Source organism: Syngnathoides biaculeatus, chromosome 7, assembly GCF_019802595.1.
Source record: "Syngnathoides biaculeatus isolate LvHL_M chromosome 7, ASM1980259v1, whole genome shotgun sequence".
Classification (NCBI taxonomy): domain Eukaryota; kingdom Metazoa; phylum Chordata; class Actinopteri; order Syngnathiformes; family Syngnathidae; genus Syngnathoides; species Syngnathoides biaculeatus.
In genome coordinates, this window is record NC_084646.1 from 13,879,591 (window position 1) to 13,899,885 (window position 20,295).

Consider the following 20,295-nt stretch of genomic DNA (forward strand, 5'->3'; position numbering starts at 1 on the left):
TTGTTGCATCATCCCCGCTCAAGTGCAAATTGAAAATTTGATCTTTAGTTTTGTCAAATTAAAAATGGAGCACATATAAATGTAATGAGTACAACTACTCAATTGACATCCAAAAAATCCAGTTTGAGTTACAAAGTATTAGGTGTTGCAAATTGAATGTATTATTTATGAAACACAAATGCAGTACTTTGTTTCACATACTGTAGATAAAAAGTAAAGATATATTTTAAAAAGTGCACGTACGTGCATTTGGAGACGCTAAACGTCTACTTTATTTATGATCAGCACTACTCTACTCCACCAGGCAGATAGTGTTAACCACGAGATAGAATGATGGTTATATCACCCAAATTTGGTCGAGTCACCTCTCACATAAGCAACTTTTTAACACATCAAAACTCTTAAGATGAATACAGAGTTCTGTCTGTGAAGGATTTTTGTTTTCCTCATAAGGACTCCTGCGGCTACCTTAAACCACTGCTAGTCAAAGTTGAAGGGGGATGGGACAAGAGAGCCAAAGAGGCAGAAGACATCCATACTACTGCATGAAGCAAAAGTCGTATTGCAATGCTGAACATATGGACAGTAGCTCAGGTGTGAGGTCCTTGCATTTTTAGTTTGTGTAATTTAAAACTGCAGTGTGCAAGAGCTTAAATGCTTTCCTGATGGCAATACCGTAAATGTCAGCAATTGCAAAGAGCAGAGAAAAAAAAAATACTTCCTCCAAAGAGTTTAAATATTTGCCTATAGGTTTAACTGTAAATTATTGTGAGCCTAAAAACGTGTATCATTTTAAGTTAATCTTAAAACAATATTTAAAAAAAAAAAAGGGGTTACAAGTGATTAGACTTGGAAAAAGTTTGAATGCACAGGAAGTGCACATGTACATTATTTTTCATTTAGAATCTTTTACAATACCAGTTGTAGCAAAGCAAAGTTGAGACTGCTGTAGTTTATCATCCGATGTTTTATACCAAAAAAAACAGAAGACTTTTCGTAACAACCCAGACCAAACGTGACAAAAACTAAGCTACTTCTCGACATGAAAAAAAAACTTGTTAGTGAAGTCTACAACACTTCAAATTACTTCTCTGCGATTCTGGTAACCTCGGCTTTGTTATAGAAAGAGCACAAAAAAGGATAGTTATTAAAATTGATGACTTAGTGAGTATCTTTTTCCAGTGATACACTTTCTGAGCCACTTATGCTCACTCGGTTTGGCGGGGTCCTGGAGCCTATCCCAGCTATCCACGGGCTGGAGGTGGGGTACATACACCATGAACTGGTTGCCAGCTAATTGCAGGGCACATAGAGACAGACAACATTTGTACTCACAATCACACCTAAGGGCAATATAGAGCCCAATTAATGCATGTTTTTGGGATGTGGGACAAAACCGGAGTGCCTGGCGAAAATCCACACAGGCACGGGGAGAACATGCAAACTCCACACAGGCGGGTCCAGGATTTGAACCCCGGTCCTCAGAACTCTGAGGCCAACACTCTAACCAGTTGCACCATTGTGTCACCAATTACAGAATAGTTAACCTCAATTAGGCGGAGTTCATTGAAGTTTGCGAGCGCTAGAGACTGCTGAATAGCGAAAAACTAATTTAAATTCCAGCCTGCCCCAAAAAGCGTTATTAGGATTGATGCTTTCCAAGCAGGACATGCTCTGCTCTGATATTACTAGCTACAGGACATGTTTGGCAGCTGTATTCCATGAGAACATGTTCTCCTGCTTCCAAATGTAAAAAAATGTGACTTAAGTGTCGTGTCGTCAATATGATTCCGCACTAACCCTGAGCCATCGTCTTAAACCACCTTAAGTCTAAAAACTAGGCCTACACCAAACCATTATAAATGTTCGTTTTTTTTTTTTTTTTTTTTTCAAATATGATAAGTACTTGGGATCGTCATCTCGTTACATATTTGTCACCTGCAACACAAGAGCCAATCACGTTGCAGCGGGGAGTGTCCTGACTGGAGTTTATGAGGGAATCCAAATAAATCAGCAACAACATACTCTGTTTTTGGTGCTGTGACAAAATCTGCGACCCCAAAGAATCTGCAAAAAAGTGTGAAATCAGGGGCTGTAGGTAATTTTCAAATAATTATATTTATATTTTGTTGAAAAATTACTTTTTTTCCCAGAACTGTACAAAGTAACAATTCATTTGTAATTCGTTAATTGTTCATTCCTCTCAACGTGAATTGTAAATGGGGATTTAGATGGCGAGTCCGAGCCCTAATAAATGTACTACAAAATATAATCCCAAAACAGTAGGACTACTTTTCCATTAGGGCTATTCATAAATTTGTTTTGGGGAACCTAGCCTCTATTACTTGATGAGGAAAAAAAAAAAAATCTCAGCAATTTGCTCCCTTTGTTGTCTGTTTTAAGTGGTCCAAGATGGCGTCAAAGTCTTGTCAAAGAGAAAAGTGCAACAACATTCCTACAAGACAACACCGGGAAATTGACACATTTTCCATGAAATATTTGACTCTAAATTGCCCCTAGGTGTGATTGTGAGTACGTCTGTTTGTCTCAATGTGCCCTGCAATTGGCTGGCAACCAGTTCAGGGTGTACCCCTCCTCCTGCCCATTGACAGCTGGAATAGGCTCCAGCACTCCCCGCGACCCTCGTGAGGATAAGCAGTGAAGAAAATGGATGGATATTTGAGATGAGCAAACCACAAATAAGTGGGGAAGTGTAATTTAGTTTTCATCTGCTTTTCCGCTCTCAGCAAAGACGTCGAAATGCAGTCTGTTACCTACACACTGCTGTGATCCAACTTCCCATCTCTGTCTGATGTTACTCAGGATGTGAAAGGGTGAGCTTGCTCCCAACAGAATTATTGGATGGTTTTCCTCTGGACTTACAGTAAGACGACCGCCGAGACCAGGCCTCCCACCCCTCTTCGCCCGTGTGTTTATCCGGGCCTGCCGCCGACTCACTCTTGCTCAGGTTCATTTAAAGTTCCAGGGTTTTAAATGGCCGGGTGACGACGGCATTCAGAGATCGCATGATCGTGACATGGCAAAGCGGTTGGCGAGAAGAGAGGACCGAGGAGTGTGTTGGCTGCAGATAAAATGAGTCAGACTGTGGTAACTAAGTGATGTAATCCTTGTTGAGTGAGTCGTTTTAGCGTGACGATGTAATTTCTTCAGCTTTTCGGCATGGAAGACCTGGCTATTACACCTAGAGGAAGTGAAAATGGATGAAAATTGCTGTTGGAGTTGGTTCTGCACACACAACAGCTTCTTCTCGTCTTCTGGAAAGAGTTTCTTTGATGAGTATGGCGATTTTTCTTACATGCATCCAGGAGAGAAGCCCCTCATGATGGATTAGGTTCCACTGATGTTCATTACTATTGTATAAACATTGGCAGAGAATTCTTGGAATAAAGTACTGCATATTAATATTTATGTTTCCTATTGTGAAAAAACAACATTAAGAGAGTATAAAAAAATGTAATTTGAGCAAATTTGTTATTTCAGAAGTGTGTACCAAACTTTTTTATTGTTACTGTTCAATTCCCAACTCTAAGAGAAAGGTTCTAAAGCCCTGGCTTCCAAGGAAGTGAAAACCGTTAAGGAGATGCGTCACAGCGAATGTAACGCGAGACAACAACTGTGGCACGCAATCGTGATTCTCTCACAATGTATACAGGCATACACGTCAATGGACAATCCGAGGAATGCTGCCAACTGCTGCTCAAATGCCTCCAGTGGTGAGCGGAGTGAATCGAGGTAGCGCTACCACCAGGAATACCACGTATCCAAAGCAATCGCTCACTTTCCTCCATGCGAGGGAATTCTAGCCGTTTCTGAAACATCTGAGACTCATTCGTCAGCCAACGCAGCTTGCGCTCACCATACTCGAATAAAAGAGCGCCAGTTAAAACAAATGCTTCGCTTCTTTGGGCAGGTCGCAGGTTAACACTTAAACCAGCAGCCCTTTTATAAAATATTAGCCTCCGTGCTCTGACTCCACTCTCTCTGCGTCTCTATCTCCGGCCTCTCCTCGGCCGTTTGTTTCTTCTGGCAACGAGCGCGCCTGTCTGCATGCATCAACAAACACAAGAGGAGGAACCGGCAACTGTATTAACAGATGGCCAGAGTCAATAAAACACACACAAATCACGCATTGGACACATCTGTCGTACGCGGAGTCCTGGGCTAATCTTTCTGTGTGGCTCCGGTGCAGTGATGGAATCACAGCAGGATGGAGAGATTAGGGGACGGGGCCCAACACACAGGGGACACGGACGAGCTTTGTGAGGGATCGTAGCGTGGGGGGAAAGGCCAGAGGGGATGTGTTTTAGTTTAATTGAGTTGGTAGCTCGTTTAAAAGAGGCCCAGATAAATCCACTGCGAAAGTGTCTCCTCGATTTGTCGAGAAGACGTTTCAGTTTCATATATATTTTACTCAAGTTAAAGGTATTATCCCAGTATCTTTGTGAGGATAAGCAGCTCAGATAATGGATGGATGGATAGAGGGTATAATAACTGATGAGCATTCTATGGAACTGAGTGTTGAATAATGATCTCTTGAAGCTACTGAGGCAAAAAGCAGTATGTTGATTTTCTCAATCACTGTGTGGTCGAAAGTAAACTTGTACACCATGGAAAGGTATCGCTTAAAGGGATATTTCATCAGAGCGGCAAAGAAGCAATAGAAAAATTAATAATACAACACCATTATGCTGAATGTAGTTGACAGCAAGTCCCATTTTTGGCTAATGGGAGACAAGGAAAAACCAAATGTTACTTACCCAGTCTAATGATGCATCATTTGTTCTGGTCACCATCATTGCAAAAAAGTTCTAGTTCAATATATTCGGACTTTTGGAAATGGAAGCAAGTTATTTAGTACTTTTTTGCACTTTTGAAGGCTTTATTTCCTCACTTGAATGCCAACCACTACATATAATGTAGAACAGGCCTGGTATGTGAGAACTACTGCTAGATCACTGATAAACGTGTTTTGAGTTAAATTGCTGATATTTTCTCTAATACGGCTTTCTTTATCTTGGAAATTGTAGGTTCTTATTTTGTGTCGTAATTTGGCATTTTCCCTCTTTGGTTTGGACTTGTGGTCTTGACAAAGCTCACGTTCGCTCCGCTTCTTCTTTGCGACCATGTCACATTACAAAGACGAGCAAGTTGACAAGTGAAATGGAGTAGTAACAATTCATGGCCCGGTGGTTGGGGGCCACTACCTTAAAGAAGAACAGCATAATGTCATTATTTTCTTCATTGGCAGTCAAAGAAATTTAATCAAATGCCCAACCACATGGGAATCAATCAACTCCAACATTTAGGAGTGTTACAAGGGTGTTACTATAAATCCAAACTAAAAGTGACAGCATGAACAGAAGCATTTACTCTTCACCAAATATTTGGGGAAACAAACCCCAGTATGTGTGCATAACAAAGCGAGAGAGAAAACTGAGGTATTAGTGAAATGCTGAGCTGGAGTAATACTGCGATTCCATAAAGTAAAGGTAAATATTTGAGTAACCCAGGAGAGCTGTGGAGCGGTGTGATTCGCTTGAAATCCTCAGTGTCTAAATCATTTTCGGAAACCACGTGAAGCAACAAGAGAATGGTGGCGAGTTGGCTGAAGGGTAAATGAATGTTGAGGAAAAAGAGCGGTAAAGTTCAAACAGATGTAATCAGATGAGCTGGATAAGCATTTGGGGCTCAGTTAATTCCCAACAAATTATCTAATCCAGATGTTGCACTCTCAATGTAAACACGGTGTCCTGCAGAATCATAAAACAAATAAGCATGAAAAAGGTTTAAAGTTTCAAACGGGGCCTAACCTCGGACAGAGACCATCCCATTTAAGGGGGGGAGAAAAGAAAAGGTAGGGAGAAGGGCGGGCGGTTCAGAAAAATCGACACTGCGCTCTCCCCCCATGTCCTGGCTTTTTGAAACAAGAAAATGTAAATATGGTAATATTTAGGACGTGTTTTAAAACAGATCATTTTTCTCAAGCAGGATGAATAAGAGAAGCAAAGGAAGACAAAAAAAAGTGGCCCACACATGAAAGGGCCTCCCCATTTTGTGCATTGCATTCGGGGTTACCCGGGTTGGTTTCACTTTCCTCTGTTTGCTCACAAACCAACACCCGGTGAGTCTGAGAGGACAACATAAGCCTTCGGAAGAAGAAAACAGCGCTGCCAAGGGCCACATTGTTCAGCAAACATTTGTCACAGAGGAGAAAGAGGAGGAGAGGAAGTTCGAGGAGGCGGGGGAAGGAGGGGGGTTAGAGAGAGAGAGAGAGAGAGAGAGAGAGAGAAAGAGAGAGAGAAAGAGAGAGAGAGAGAGAGAGAGAGAGAGAAGAGAGAGAGAGAGAGAGAGAGAGAGAGAGAGAGAGAGAGAAAAGCAGCAATGGAAACATGCGAGACATATGGATATGTTTAAGGACCACCAGGGTAGGGAAACTTGCGCATTTTCGTATAAACCCTGATAAACTCCAAATATGTAATTACACGGGGGTTTAGGGCTTGCCTGTTGCCGATTGATTCAGGAATTCCTGGTTACGTCTCTCGGAGTGTTGGGCCGCGAGGGGGCTCTATCGTTTTCAAGTGGCAGCTCAGTTCGGCCGAGGTTTTCCGCTTGTCCTTCGGGGCCCCGAATCCCGTTCAGTGCGATAGTGCCATTGTGAACATCCGATGGGCCGACCCCCCTTTTTAACAAGGCGCTGTGTGAAAGAAAAAAGCGGTCAAAAGAAAAGCCATTTTTAATTTTTTTTTTTTTAAAAAAGGGGAGAAAAACTAGAAGCCTTGTAAAATACCTGTAGCACATTTAAACATTTCAGCACCACTGTCGTATTTATAGCTCTTTGATTCCTTGTCACCGTGTTTGTAGCCAATTTGTTGCGCTCCAATAAATAGAATGGACTATTTATCAGCAGAGCACATGGCAGCCATTTATGGCACCTAACAAGAGGCAGATGTGTTTTTGTATATTTTCACATGCAGGTTTGACGCGCCAACAGGCCGAGACAGGCAGCGGCCATGTTCCAGCCGGGTGCTGACTTTAAATATGGCCTGTAAACATTGGCTTTGATAAGATACAGGAGTGTCCAAACTACAGCCTCGGCGACAACACGCAGCCTGCTGTGTTTTTTTTTTTTTTTTTAAGATACAAGTATCTCAGTCATCATTTCCCATTAAAATGAATGGAAATGCAGTTAATTTGTTCCAGGTTCCCCAAAAAACAAGTCAAACCTGTTTTCACAAAATCATCCCCATAATATTGTAATTCATGAAAACATCCAGATATAGAATCTAAAGACTTAAAAAGATTTTGCCACATCTTGGGGTTGTATTTGTATTGTATCCTTGTTTTTTGTCAGTTTTAATTGATATAACGCACTAACCATTTGAATGTATAAAACCTAAACCTAACCTTATAAATACATTGGAAATGATTACCTGGCCATGTGCTTGCTCCAGTATTTGAGTTCAAATAAATCCGTTTCTTAAAGCACAATAACACCATGACACCATTGCTATTGGCTACCAGACAAAGTTGTTTTGTTTTAGAAAATGCTCAATTTGTAAATTCTCCTTTTTTATGTTTAGTGTGACAAAAATGCACGTGGGAGTGTCAAAAACACATCTTGGGATATTTTGAAGAATTGTTCACTATCTAGCAAACTGCTGCCTGTGGTTGCTGCTGAATTGAGTTCACTCCCACCACAACTCTTCTACCTCACTGTTCACATAGCACACTCATTCTCCAAGTTTTTGTTTGAGTACCGCTACTGGTATGCAGGCTCTCTCTATGGTCTGTGACAAACTCACTGAATTAAAATGCAAATTAAATTTACAACATCAAAATTTGATTAGTACATCTGCATCAAAGTTGTAAGGACCCAAGTTCAAATGCCGGCCTGACCTGTATGCAGTTTGCATGTTCTCCCCATGCCTGTGGGGGTTTTCTCCAGGTGTTCCGGTTTCCAGACTTACATCCAGACATGCATCCAAGGTAAATTGAAGACAATAAATTGCCCGTAAGTGTGGATGTGATTATTTGTTTGTCTATATGTGCCTTACGATTGGCTGGCAACCAGTTCAGGGTGTACTCTGCCTCTCACTCAGTTACCTGGGATAGATCCATTAAAATATTAAATAAGATCAATCATATTAGAGGTTTTTAGATATGCATACTGCCATTTTAAACATTTTTTAAATGAGCCTTTTTATTTTTACTTTTTTAAAACTTTTTAAATACAGCATATTTTTTTCAAGTACAGCTCAGTTTTATTGAATTTTAATGTACAATAATTTAAGAACTGTTCTTACACATACTGTACATATAGGCATCATTTTTAAATTATGTGCAATACAAGCAATTGAATTGTAATTTTCTGTTTTTCCCTTGTATTAAAGCAGTGTTAATATTCAAATTGTGCATAATATTACAGTAACTTAAAATAAACTTTTTAGGGGGGGACAGTATGTTCCTCATTATTCACGATGGAAGTATTTTTGATGTTCTTAATAGAGTCAAAAGTATGAGAACCACTGATAGAGCTTTTCTTGATTTCCAAAGAATCTACTTATCGGTAAAGCACTGTAGTTGCAAAATTTCAATTTACAGTGTTACAAATGAATGAAGATAATTCAGTGCCAGCAGCACTGAATTATCTAGAGTCCCAAATTTTTGCTCTACTTTGTGCCGCATTTTAAGGGCTGCTTAATCCCGATTACTGTTGTTTCGGTTATGAATGTGTTGAGGTGATTGTGCTGCTGCCAGGCCTCCCAAAATATTTGACTTTTTGCTTTACCTCCTGGTTGTTTCTCGCTCTCCCTTTGTTTTTTTAAACATACAATATACATAAAACAAATGCGTGATTTCTGACTCCTTTTGATGTCAAAGTGGGCCTTCCATTCCTGGCTTTTTCTGTATGCGGCTCTTGAAAGGAAAATTTTGGACACCTCTGGATTGGACAAAGCGAGACACAAACAAGCCTCCACAATTCTTTGTTTTCCCATCACATTGCTCTTTGATTCGCACGCATCCTGCGATCGTCTGTGTGCACCTTTTCCTACTTCCTGTGAGGCCTGTCTACGTGACGTATAAACACAAACTGTGCCTCCAGTGTGCACATTTGAGTGTCTATTTACTGTGAGCGTTTGTTATGTGTGCCTGAGTGTTGCCAATTACCCCGGCTATAAATACAAGATCCCCATCCGTCACTGAGTTTCTGGGTGGCTGCAGCGCCGCCATAATTGGTTGCAGATGGTCACCCATATCTTTTCCCTGGCTCGCCGGCTGGCTCTGTGCTGCAATACCATCGCAGCGCCTGTGCGAGAGGAAGAAGCCGCTGTAGAGAGTGCGACGTGGAGAAAGGGGAGTGGGGGGGGGGGGGGGGTTGGATGAGTGACAGGAGTGAATAAATACAGGGCGAGCAGAGGAATAAACAAAGAGACACTAAATGTTGCTTTTGTCCTCAAACTCCTCTAAAGTCTGTGAGGAGAGCAAAAAAAAGGGAAAATTCATCTTCTGAACTTGATATGCGCTCTTGGTTTTGCCAACCACAGTTTCCTATCGGATGTAATTGATCACAATCAGATGAGGTTCCGGATATGTGGGACAGCTGGGATATTAATGGGTTTTGTTATTCACTGGGAAACTTTTAATTTATTTAATTAGGGATTTGTGTAGACAATAGCAAATGGGTTTTCTTCTTTTTAAAGAAAGAGCTTGCTTATTTTTCAAATTAGTAAATAAGTAGCTAATAAAGCAATGATAAAATACTGCAATAACTTGGACTGGACTGGACTACATTAAGGACTGAGTCCTGACATGTATAGATAAGTACACCAAACAAACTAAATCTGATTGCCTAACTATTGGTTTAAACCACAACTGATTCTAAAGCATCTCAAACTGCCCTTGCAAAATATCCCTTCAAAATTAATGAATTATGTTTTGCATAAACGGAGTGTGCATGTGCATTACACCGTTGCTTCCACTAACACAGGCTAAACTTTGCTCCCCGACTAAAAAAAAGCTTGTCTTTAAGTCGAGACGTTTCACGTCACACTTCTTTGACACCAATCACTGTACTGCATTCGTATCTTAGCAGGATTTTGTGTCACCATCAGGCATTGCAGAAAAGGAAAAAAAAAGTTGTCAATAGTTGGAGTATGGTTCCATTGAGAGAAAAAAGGTTAACTACAACAGTGTATTTTTTTTTGGGGGGGGGGTTATAAACCAGCTTCTTTTGTTTTTTTTTTTTACTCTGGTAATTAAATTAATGGCCAAAATTTAGCTCCAAGAAAACATAGCAAGGCTTTAAATTGAGATAAATCAGATTTTAACAAGAGTATTATAATGTATTCCTTTGATAATTGACACCTTACTGATGTTGCATAGGGATTTAAGTTGGGCAAGCAACATTTGCTGCTCTGCCCCAGAGGACACTTAATCAATGGACATATTAGCAATAAATTAGCAGGGTGGGCCTATTGATTGGTGCAGCGGGGCCAGTGTGTGCCTTTGGGACAGCTGGTAACTAGGCTGGCCTGAAAAATTGACTCAAAAAAAGAATTCCAGTCAGTCTAAAGCCAGCAATTGTGCAATACAAAGCAACAGAAAGAAAGCAAGATGTTTCTCACCATTAGAAATGTAACAATTGTCAACATACGGGAAAAAACTAAAATATGTTCCTCCAGCTTTAATCGTATTTACAGACGTTCAACACAAAGATCCTAATACCATTCAATTTTCAATCAAAATTGAAATTCCCCAATTGTGGACAACTTCATTATCAGTCTCGAGGAGGATGTGCATTCTGTCCAAATTCAAATTCCCTCGTGATAAAAAATATTATGGAGATTATATATTTAATAAATATTACCCAAAAAATAATATAAAAATAAAAAATGGCCCTTTTTGGGGTTTCTCAGGCTACAGGAGATTATATTTGTATTATTTGAATTGTTAAAAAAAAGTATATAAAAGCATTCATGTAACGAAAGAAAAGAGCAAAACAGAAATATGGGAGGTTTTTTTTTAATTCAGGTCAAAATGTACTCCATCAGCTTCATAGATATTTGCAGCAGATTATAATGTAGGAACTATCCTTACAAATGCAATCATATACCACAAGATCTGCAAATTTCTATTTTTAAAAAAATACTAAAATAAAAAAAACTGATCATGCCCATTCCAAATGTCTGCTTTTGTATTACACGTCTCATCAAGCAGACCTTTCTGCTTGACTTGGAGGCAGCTCACCAGTTATTACAGATGTTCCTACCATGCCAGGAGCCTGCGGGTTCGCAGGAATCCACCACTGCTGTAAATCTATTAAATCCCTCTATTAGGGCACGAGCCTCGTTGCTTTGAGTCGGGAGAGCCGAGCTGCGGCATGTGCTGCCTCTGTCGGCTGTCAGCAGGGGCCTCGCGTGCTCATCACTGCAGCTCACCGCATCGCTAATTGCCTCCATTTATTGGCAACCGCTAATTACACAATTGTAGGATCAGCTCTGACTAATGTGCAACAATATGTCACAGGATCCTCATTCTCATCCATCCATGTTCTATCGTCCTTTTGCTCATTTGGGTTGTGGTTAACATGGAGCCAATCCCAGCTGACTTTTTAGCGAGAGGTGTGGTATATTGGAGTTTGGTCGCTAGCCAAAAGTCATGGGGCATAAACAACCAATCACAACCAGGATTATCATTCTGTGACATATAAAGTCTGATTAGGATGAATGCAACATCTACAGTTACCCCATTTTGTTTTGTGACTTTTAAGTTGTTCCAGGTAAAATATCTAAAATTTCTCTGGGCTAATAAGAGCCTAACTGGACAATTTCCAAAGGCACTGATATTTTGTAACATATACAAAAACTGTATTAAGATTTATGGTCTCAACATACTTTGAAAAAAATTGCCCAAGGATACAATCCAAGTTTAAGAACATTCTGCTCAGAGGTGAGGATATCAAATATTTAAAGCAAACAAGTATTATTTAATTCCTTCACCCATGAAAATTGAAGAGTATCTATCCGCAATGTGATTGATAATCTGAATAGCTAAATTCTTATCAATTCCTATCCCTAAAACTCCATCAATTTCTGACTTTTCCAAGCTATAAGCCATCGGCAGGTCGATTTCTCAGTCATTTTTCTTCTCAATATTTTCGTCTAACTCCAAATTGTTCAACTAATGGGGGCTCTGCTGTAAACCAAAGCATAAAAGGGCTACAAAAATATGCACGCCTATGTAAAAATGATCTCTCAGATTTCAGTCGGAATATAACAGGTCCAATTTGAAAGAGAAGCTCTGTTGAATACAAGTCACTCAGTTGAAACTTGTCCGCCGTGCAAATGCCACCGATCTGTACCTGCCGAGGCTATAGCACATGAAATGAGAAGCAAATAGCTAAGACAGAAAGATGAAATTCAAAATAAACATGGGCATTGTTCTGATGAATACTAAAGTGCTTCACACTAGGCATGTCCAGGGGACTTACATGTCAAAGTATTTCTTTACAAGCACTTTTTTTCTTTTATACAATATTATCCTATTGCCCTATTAAATAGTATCACACAGGCTTGTTTTTATGGTCGAGCTGGGGAGCGAGTGAAAGAAGAAGCTAAAATAACAAAGCCCATATTTTCTCCCCCGCTAATTTATTGCAATTCAAAATATCCAACAGGATCTTTACTATGGATAGGAAAACGAAGTCAGTTGGGTGCACAGTGCGCCTGACACCCACTCCCCTCGCCAAAACTTGATTTACACATCAGTCCATAAATCAGCGTGACATTTTCAGCGGAATTCTGTTTTTCACGGTGTACTCGACACTGTCTCTCAACAAGTGATACGTCAGCGTCAGGGCGGATTAAGACACTGGAGATTTTTTTTTTTCCCCTCTCCACCTGTAGTTAACAACTGGATGACATCCATAAAGAGCACAGACGGGAGACGGTGGGAGTTCAAGTGGAGGAGAGATCCACGGTGAGGGGAAAGTGCGAGGAGGAAGACTGGGAGGTGAAGGAGAGGACACATCAGGAGGACGGCCGAGAGGGGAGTGGAGGCCACGGGGTGGAGAGGGGGCTCTTGTGTAAATGGAGATGTACTAAACCTCTGCTAACCTGGATCAACCGTGATCAAATATTTATATATGCTATTGTGTGACGGCGGGCGCTGCCGAGTGGAGCTGTAATTTGTTTTTCCCCGTACTAAATTAATTCCCTCCTCGTCATCAGTGAGGTGAACCCACGGTGATTACTGCGCCTTCTCCTGCCGTAACAAACACTCGAGACATTTTAACGGTGCAAGACCCCCTTTACAACTGCACTTCATCTGTACCATAAAGTTTCATAGATTTAAATAAAAAAAAAAAAAAAACACTGAAGAGAAACTGAACGCTGATGCCGCATTTCCTTGTACAGGGGAAACATCAATTCTCTGATCTATAATGCTCTTAAAATGTTGTTTATCTAAATGTTTTAGGGAAAATATGCCCTAAAAGTGGGCAATGCACAAAAATGGCTTTTTAAATGTTTAATAAAAATAGGTGGGTCTCTTCTGCACCCAAGCTCAACAATGAAGCAAATTGTAATGGGGCATTATTATTGATCTTTTGCTGTCATTTGTTTCTATGCTGTGGTATAGAAATATGTCAATATGTGAAGCCGGTCCACGGTACAAAAATGTTTGAGGACCGCTTTACTATCTTGAAAAAAAGCAATGATGTCATCCATTTAATTGAGTTCTACTAATCTTTCATCGCATTCGTGGAATACATAATCTTTAGTTCTTCAATTTCCAGTCCAGAGTAAATTAACATTAACCACCCATTTACACCCAATTTCTCCACAAATTACATGATCGGGTAGGTTTCCTAAAGCTCCAGAGCACTGATTAGCATTACTAGCTTCCAATAATTACGCTACAGTGTATTGTAATGTTCGTCCCAAGGGTCAACATCTTGAGAGTCTGCATGAGTCTGGCAGTGAAGCTGAGGTTGACAACAGCTTTTCCTGAGTGTGTCTGTTTCACTGTTCATGCTATGACTAGATTTTTAATGAAAACAGGGGAATGTTTCAAAATCTGAATAGATCTGATTTCTGAAGTAAGAATTTCAACTTTGGGTGGAGTTTGCATCTTCTCCACACACTTTCATGTTTCTTCACTTGGGAGCCCGTCCTCCTACCACATTCCAAAAATGTGTGTGTTCATGGAACACAAAATTGTCAATAGGCATGAATGTAAAAAGCTATTTGTATACAAGATATGTACTCCACCCATAGCCTGCGAGGGTAGGCGCTAGCTCACCCGTAAGGACAAGCGCTATACGATCAATTGTTTACTCTTAGGAGAGATGAACAAAATAGCATCAAGAGGGTGTTCATGTGGCATGTATGTATACATGTACAACCTATCCCCTCATACATTGAATCGATGGATCAACAATATCAGCAGAGACATGACAGTGGCAATGTGAATGATATCTTATGATAAGCATATGTAAAACGCAGTCAAAGGGGCACACGGTGTGAACAATATTTGAAGCTCGGTGCAGATTGACACTGATTGCCATGCTATTACAGGCAAATAGCATCACTTGGTTGCCAGTCGGCAGGGCATAATCAGTTGTGACTAAGAGCCATGGGGAGAGCGCTACAAAGGGAAGGCAAGGAGGTGGAGGTGCAGGCTCTTTGTCTCCCCCGCCTGCCATCTTCCTCATCTCTGAGTAGCATGGAGGGGCCAAGGGAACACACACAGAAAAAATGGGAGCCACTCAAAGTTCAGGGCAGATATGCCCCTTTCATCTATCTGGAGACAATCAGATTGGGTTCTACATGTGACATTACTACAAAGTACCAATCTTGGCTTCCCAATGAATAGTGGAAAGGCTGAGACGACCTCAGAAGATGGTGGCACAAGAAACGCCCGCATAATGACTTTCATTTGTTACTTTTACATCTTTATGTTGTGCTGCTGGCTCGATGAGAAGAAATTAAATGAATTACTAAATGTAACAACTGCTATACTGTATATCCTTACTAGATACTTGGGTACATCTGCACACTTTAAGGCAATCTAACATGGGATTTGTATCAACAATGTTTACAAACATTAGTCTGTACCAGATGTAACGTATAGAGGAGGATTACAATAATACTTCAAATGCATTTGTTCTTGATTTCATATAGTTGATGGAACATTTAATGGATTGGAGACTGACTGTGGTGGCTAACAAATTAACATACTGTATCTTAATGCTTGGGACCAGACTTTCAGGTTCGGTAACCAGACCAGTTCATTATATAAAGGAAAAGTTGTCTCATAGCTCATTTTAAAATCTTATCATATCCGTCTGAATCGACTGCTGGTTCATGGACCAACAGAGCAGAATTATGTCAGCAAATACAGAATATTTCCTAATATGGGAACACTTTTTCCTCAGCCAATAAAGTGGTCCATCCGTAATTTAGAACCCTCAATAAATGAGATGTATATTTTTGGTATGTGGTACGAAGTGCAAGTACCTGGAGAAAACCCGTGCACAGGAGAAAATGCAGGAAGGCTGGAGCTTTATAACCTAGAACATCAGATGAGTGACTGAGACATGTTAATCAGTTGGCCAGGATTACACTAAACAAATGCAATTAATAATTTTAGTTTTGTACAACCCAAGCTTTTTAATCACCATTAGTCTAGTAAATCTGTTGTGGAGTTTTAGGAAGAAATCTGTTTAGGTTGATGTTTCTCTCAGGAAAGGCAACTTTGTTTACCTACGCTGGAAGTAGCCGTTCCGATCGAAGAAGCCAGCTGCATGGAGTAATAAGAATGCCCACGGGCAGAGCATCAGTCAGGCATGCCACGCACTACATAGTCGCTGTCCCTTAACATTTCCAGTGTATTTCCTCAGCAGCAGCGGGTCAACACAGCAGGAAATTTGCCAGCGCTAAGCCCAATTTCCTCTCATAATGCAAGTAAGTGGAGGGCCAAAGTCATGAGCTGTTTTGATGGTGCTACATGTGGCAGAACGAAAATTGGAACTGAGGGACATTTAGGCTTAACGGTAATTAACCCCAGCCGGCACTGCTGGATTGTAAATGGAATAGTAATGTTTTTTGTTTGTTTTTTTTTCCGAGGAACTGTTTCATTTGGTATCAGTTAAGACTATTTCAGATAGAAAAGGAATCTTTTGACCCATCAAATTTCATTGGTGAACAGTGTACTCAGCCGGGCTGGACCCAATGTTAAATTCAAACGAAAAATTGCCCGCTAACTATTCATATCTCGCACTTATTTAATAGTTTGGGTGTAACAGAAGCTCAACGTTTAATGAACAGATACAGGAATGCCTTTTGGAAAAAAAACAAGCCAAGTATGAGAGGGAAAAAGGCTCAACGTCAGCCTCTTTTCATGTCTGATTAAAATCATTTGGATCTGAAGTACAATCCAGACGCAATGGCCGCTTTCCATCCCTTTAAACTTTTAAATATAGTTATTCTGTGTATGTCCTTAAGGAAACATTAGACTATACAGTTGATGGGATTTGGCTGTTGTGAGCGTGGATAAAAGCCCTAATAGATTCATCATGACACTGAAACGGAAGCAAGCTGTCTGACATTAGATAATAAATAAATGATAGGCGCGATTGTATTTTTTGCATGCCTGCCTTCTTGTTTCCACTGAACAGTTTAAATTCAGTTCGCCAGGATGAATTTACAGGATAAATCCTGGTCTGGGTTGTGTTTCCATCTGCGGAATGTGTAAAGTGGCCATAGATGAACTAGAATCACATCACGCCAACACACTAAAGGGGAAGACACCGCAGTTAAACGACAACAATGGAAGACACCCAATGTATGGGTGCCAAAAAGTGGAATGTTATGATTTGGTTACTTTCTGACCCTAACAACGTTTCCCTACAACAGTCACTCACATTTGAAAAATGTACGGGTGTGGTCAATAATGGCTGCAGATATAAAGGTGTGATTAGGGATGGAATAATGGGGAAAAAAAAACCATCATTTTAAAACTTCTTGTTAACAGATTAATGTAACAGAACTGTAAATAAAAAATTAAACGAACAAATAGATAACTAAAATAGAAGCAAAAAATTTCAAACTCAGAAATGATCATCTCCAATTTCTGATATTAGTAGAACATGATATAAAACGGTAATTAAAATTTGTCATCGATAAATATTCTTGATCAGACAATCTGAAGAAAAGTTAAGTGCACTGGCCTGTCAAGGAATAAACAAGAACGGTCTGTACCCGCAATGTTTTGAAAATGCTGAAAGTTTAGTTCAACATGATCGACGTTAGTGGCAACAAACTAGTGATACATTGTAATAACCATTCCTGTAGGCAATCACAATGTATTGTTATAATTTAGCGTAATTTACGGGCGGTATCTATTGTCAATCCATTGATGAAAGCTAGCAGTAGATCTATATCTTCCTAAAGCATGTAGAGGGGAAAAGTTTTCAACTTTCAACGCGGTACCACCGGGGAGAATGACCGCATTTAGATATATGGACAGACTAGTCTAACGTTAAAACTTAGATCAAGTCAAAGTGAATTATTATCATTAGATACTGAAACATTACCGCTGCTATATCACAGAAATGTTTTCAGTGCAACTGAATTTCCTTTGATATGGCTCATGATGTCGATGACTTTTGACGTAAATGCGCTGGGAACATGTGCTTTTGGCATAACTTCCGAACATGCTTAGTACAGTTTCCTGATTCCGGGTCAATACTGATTATTTAGGCTCAGGAATGTTTTGTTACCAACGTTTATGAAATAAAGACGTAAATTAATGTCAAGACTACACAAAATAAGCAATGTCTTTCAATATCTATATATTTCTACTCGTACCAAATTTTATGCGCATGATTTTTCGTGCTCGACAGTGCAGATTTGAGACTGCGATGGCGCGCAGGCGCACATGCGCCCGTCAAATCACAGCGACTGCTACAAGTACATCGACTGAGGATCCATGTATCAATGGAATCATTATGCTGCTCTTTCTGGTGCACCCCCCTTGGCCCGCTAGACGTTACATAGGAAAAACAGCCAGATGGACATAATGCTCACCAAGACATCCTAACTCATCAGTACTGCACTAATTTTTCTGAGATGAAGAATACATGACCATTGTATTGTCTGTCTTCACATGTTTCTCCACCATTTGTGTTCAGCTGTAATTGTCAACTGTTGGGTTACCATTTTGAGCAAATTGCAGACAGGTAGTAAAAAACGTAGAGCATAATTGAGACTGTTGAAACTTACTATTGTTTTTGTCTAAAGCCTTTCTTAAAAAAGCCAATGTTGCACTTACCTCCCAAAAAAAAGAGATCATTGCCGATATATAAAAACCTCAGTTTCTAAATAATGAGCTCTGAAATCCACTTTTAAAACACAAGTTGTTTCAAAATATGTTGTATGATACATGCCACGTTTTCAAATGTTTATGTTCAAAATGCTCAATGTTCAAAATCTAATGTTTTTTGATCAATACATTTTTTTTAATTGTCTCTAAAGTTTGTAACAGTGGTTCATGACTTGGCAATAACAATAAAAGACAACACTTGAGAACCAGTGGCTTGAATGGTAGAAGCACTACAATATAGATGCTATTTAGCATTAAGAGATGACTAAGTCGTTGTTTTAAAGTGTTTGCCAAAGTTCTGCTTCTTGTGAAGTGAGTTGAGTTCACTGCCATCGTGTCTCAAGTCAGCTGTGAATCAAAGCAAACAAAATAAATTGGCAAATGACACCTCAAATCTGAAAAAAATGAGTCACTCACATCTCAAGACACCACTGTATTTGTGCAAATACTTAGCATGCTTTGAAACCAAATATGTTCCAGTGAAGTCTCAGCAGAACCTGTGGCACACATTTCATCTATTATTTGTGATGGTTGACAAAAGAAAGAGAAGAACGGGATTCTGCAGACCTTGTCCTCCCAACCCCTCCGTCACTGCACTGCAGCTGCCCATCAAAAACTAATATCCTCAAATTTGACGCCGGTGTTGTCCTTTGAAATTAGAAAGAATCTGTGTCTAATGCAATAAGCCATTTGTGGCTGCCCTGAGCTCAAACCTCTTTTCCGTGATCACCATCTCCTCCATCTACCCAGGAATTCTCTGATACCAAGAGGGATACCCTGGATTAAAGATCTACAACCCCCATCTTTCCCCTTCTCCCTCTCTCACTGCACATCAGCTACTCTCTCTCACTTCGAAACTCCAGTCATTTTTAAATACAGTAACACAATCTTGGCGAAAGCTGATCTAATCTTTTCTAAACGATAAAAGTCAGTCACCCACAGAAACATCTGCACGGTCAAATTCAAAACAAACTGTCGGGGGAGTCTGGTGTCCCCATAAAGACAGGAGCGGGCAATGAGAAAAGGGGGGGGGGGTGGAGAACAGTGAAAGGAGTGAGAGCTGTATTTTTAGGAGGAATTTTTAGTGCTTTCCACTTGGCCTTAGCATAAAGTTCCACAGTCCTTGAAAACACTTGCAGCTTCTAGCAAGAACACATCAACAATGGTGTCAGTACTTATTTGAGATGGTCCCCTTTTTAAACTGCCTGTTGAAAACTGAGGCAGCCATATACATGGACGCTTTAATGACCGGCATCTTATCAGGAAGATTTGTCTGTGTCATGGTCACTGGTGGATAAAGCTTAGTGTATTTTTAGAAATGACTTTTCAAATGAAACAAAGTGATTTTCTGTTGTGAAACATTTACTGCTGGCCTGATAGGTGTCCACACATTGACTATAGATTGACACAGCTTTTAAAAATATGACTGTCAAGCATATGTGCTGCATAAGTCAGTGGGTGACTGTGTTTAGCCTGATCAGAAGTTGAATGCTTTGGGGCAATTCAGTATGCCACTGATTGGGAACCACCACCACTTTAATGTGTGCCTAATGAAATTGCAACAGACATGAACACGTTTTCCAATGCTCATGCTACTGCAGATAAAACTTGAAAAGTCAGAATGGGCAAATCATTATTCATCTCAAAACCTCCAAAGCGAACAATACTCTACAGAAGGCATTTTTTTTTTCCATAAATGAGTATAGCTGAGCAATCCAATGTACTCCAGTCCAATTCTCATTGGTGTTAGGTTAGAATGCCACTGAAGTACATGTTGAACAAGAGGGCACAGTGCCTGCTCTACTCTGCACTGTTTGGAGCTAAGTGGCGGATTGGTTTAATTGATTTAATGGGGAGCATGGAGTCACAGCAGGAGATGGGGAACACTGG

General features: G+C 40.1%; 1 long non-coding RNA gene across 1 annotated transcript in view; it reads right to left on the reverse strand.

Annotated features, from left to right (window-relative positions):
- Positions 1-5,316: 5,316 nt before the first annotated feature.
- The window catches only part of LOC133503937 (uncharacterized), a 60,669-nt gene continuing 45,690 nt past the window's right edge, over positions 5,317-20,295 (reverse strand). The window contains exons 3-4 of the long non-coding RNA XR_009795868.1: positions 9,190-9,349; positions 5,317-6,715 (exon numbers count right to left, since the gene is read on the reverse strand). This is a non-coding gene — a long non-coding RNA (uncharacterized LOC133503937). The remainder of the gene's footprint in view (positions 6,716-9,189; positions 9,350-20,295) is intronic.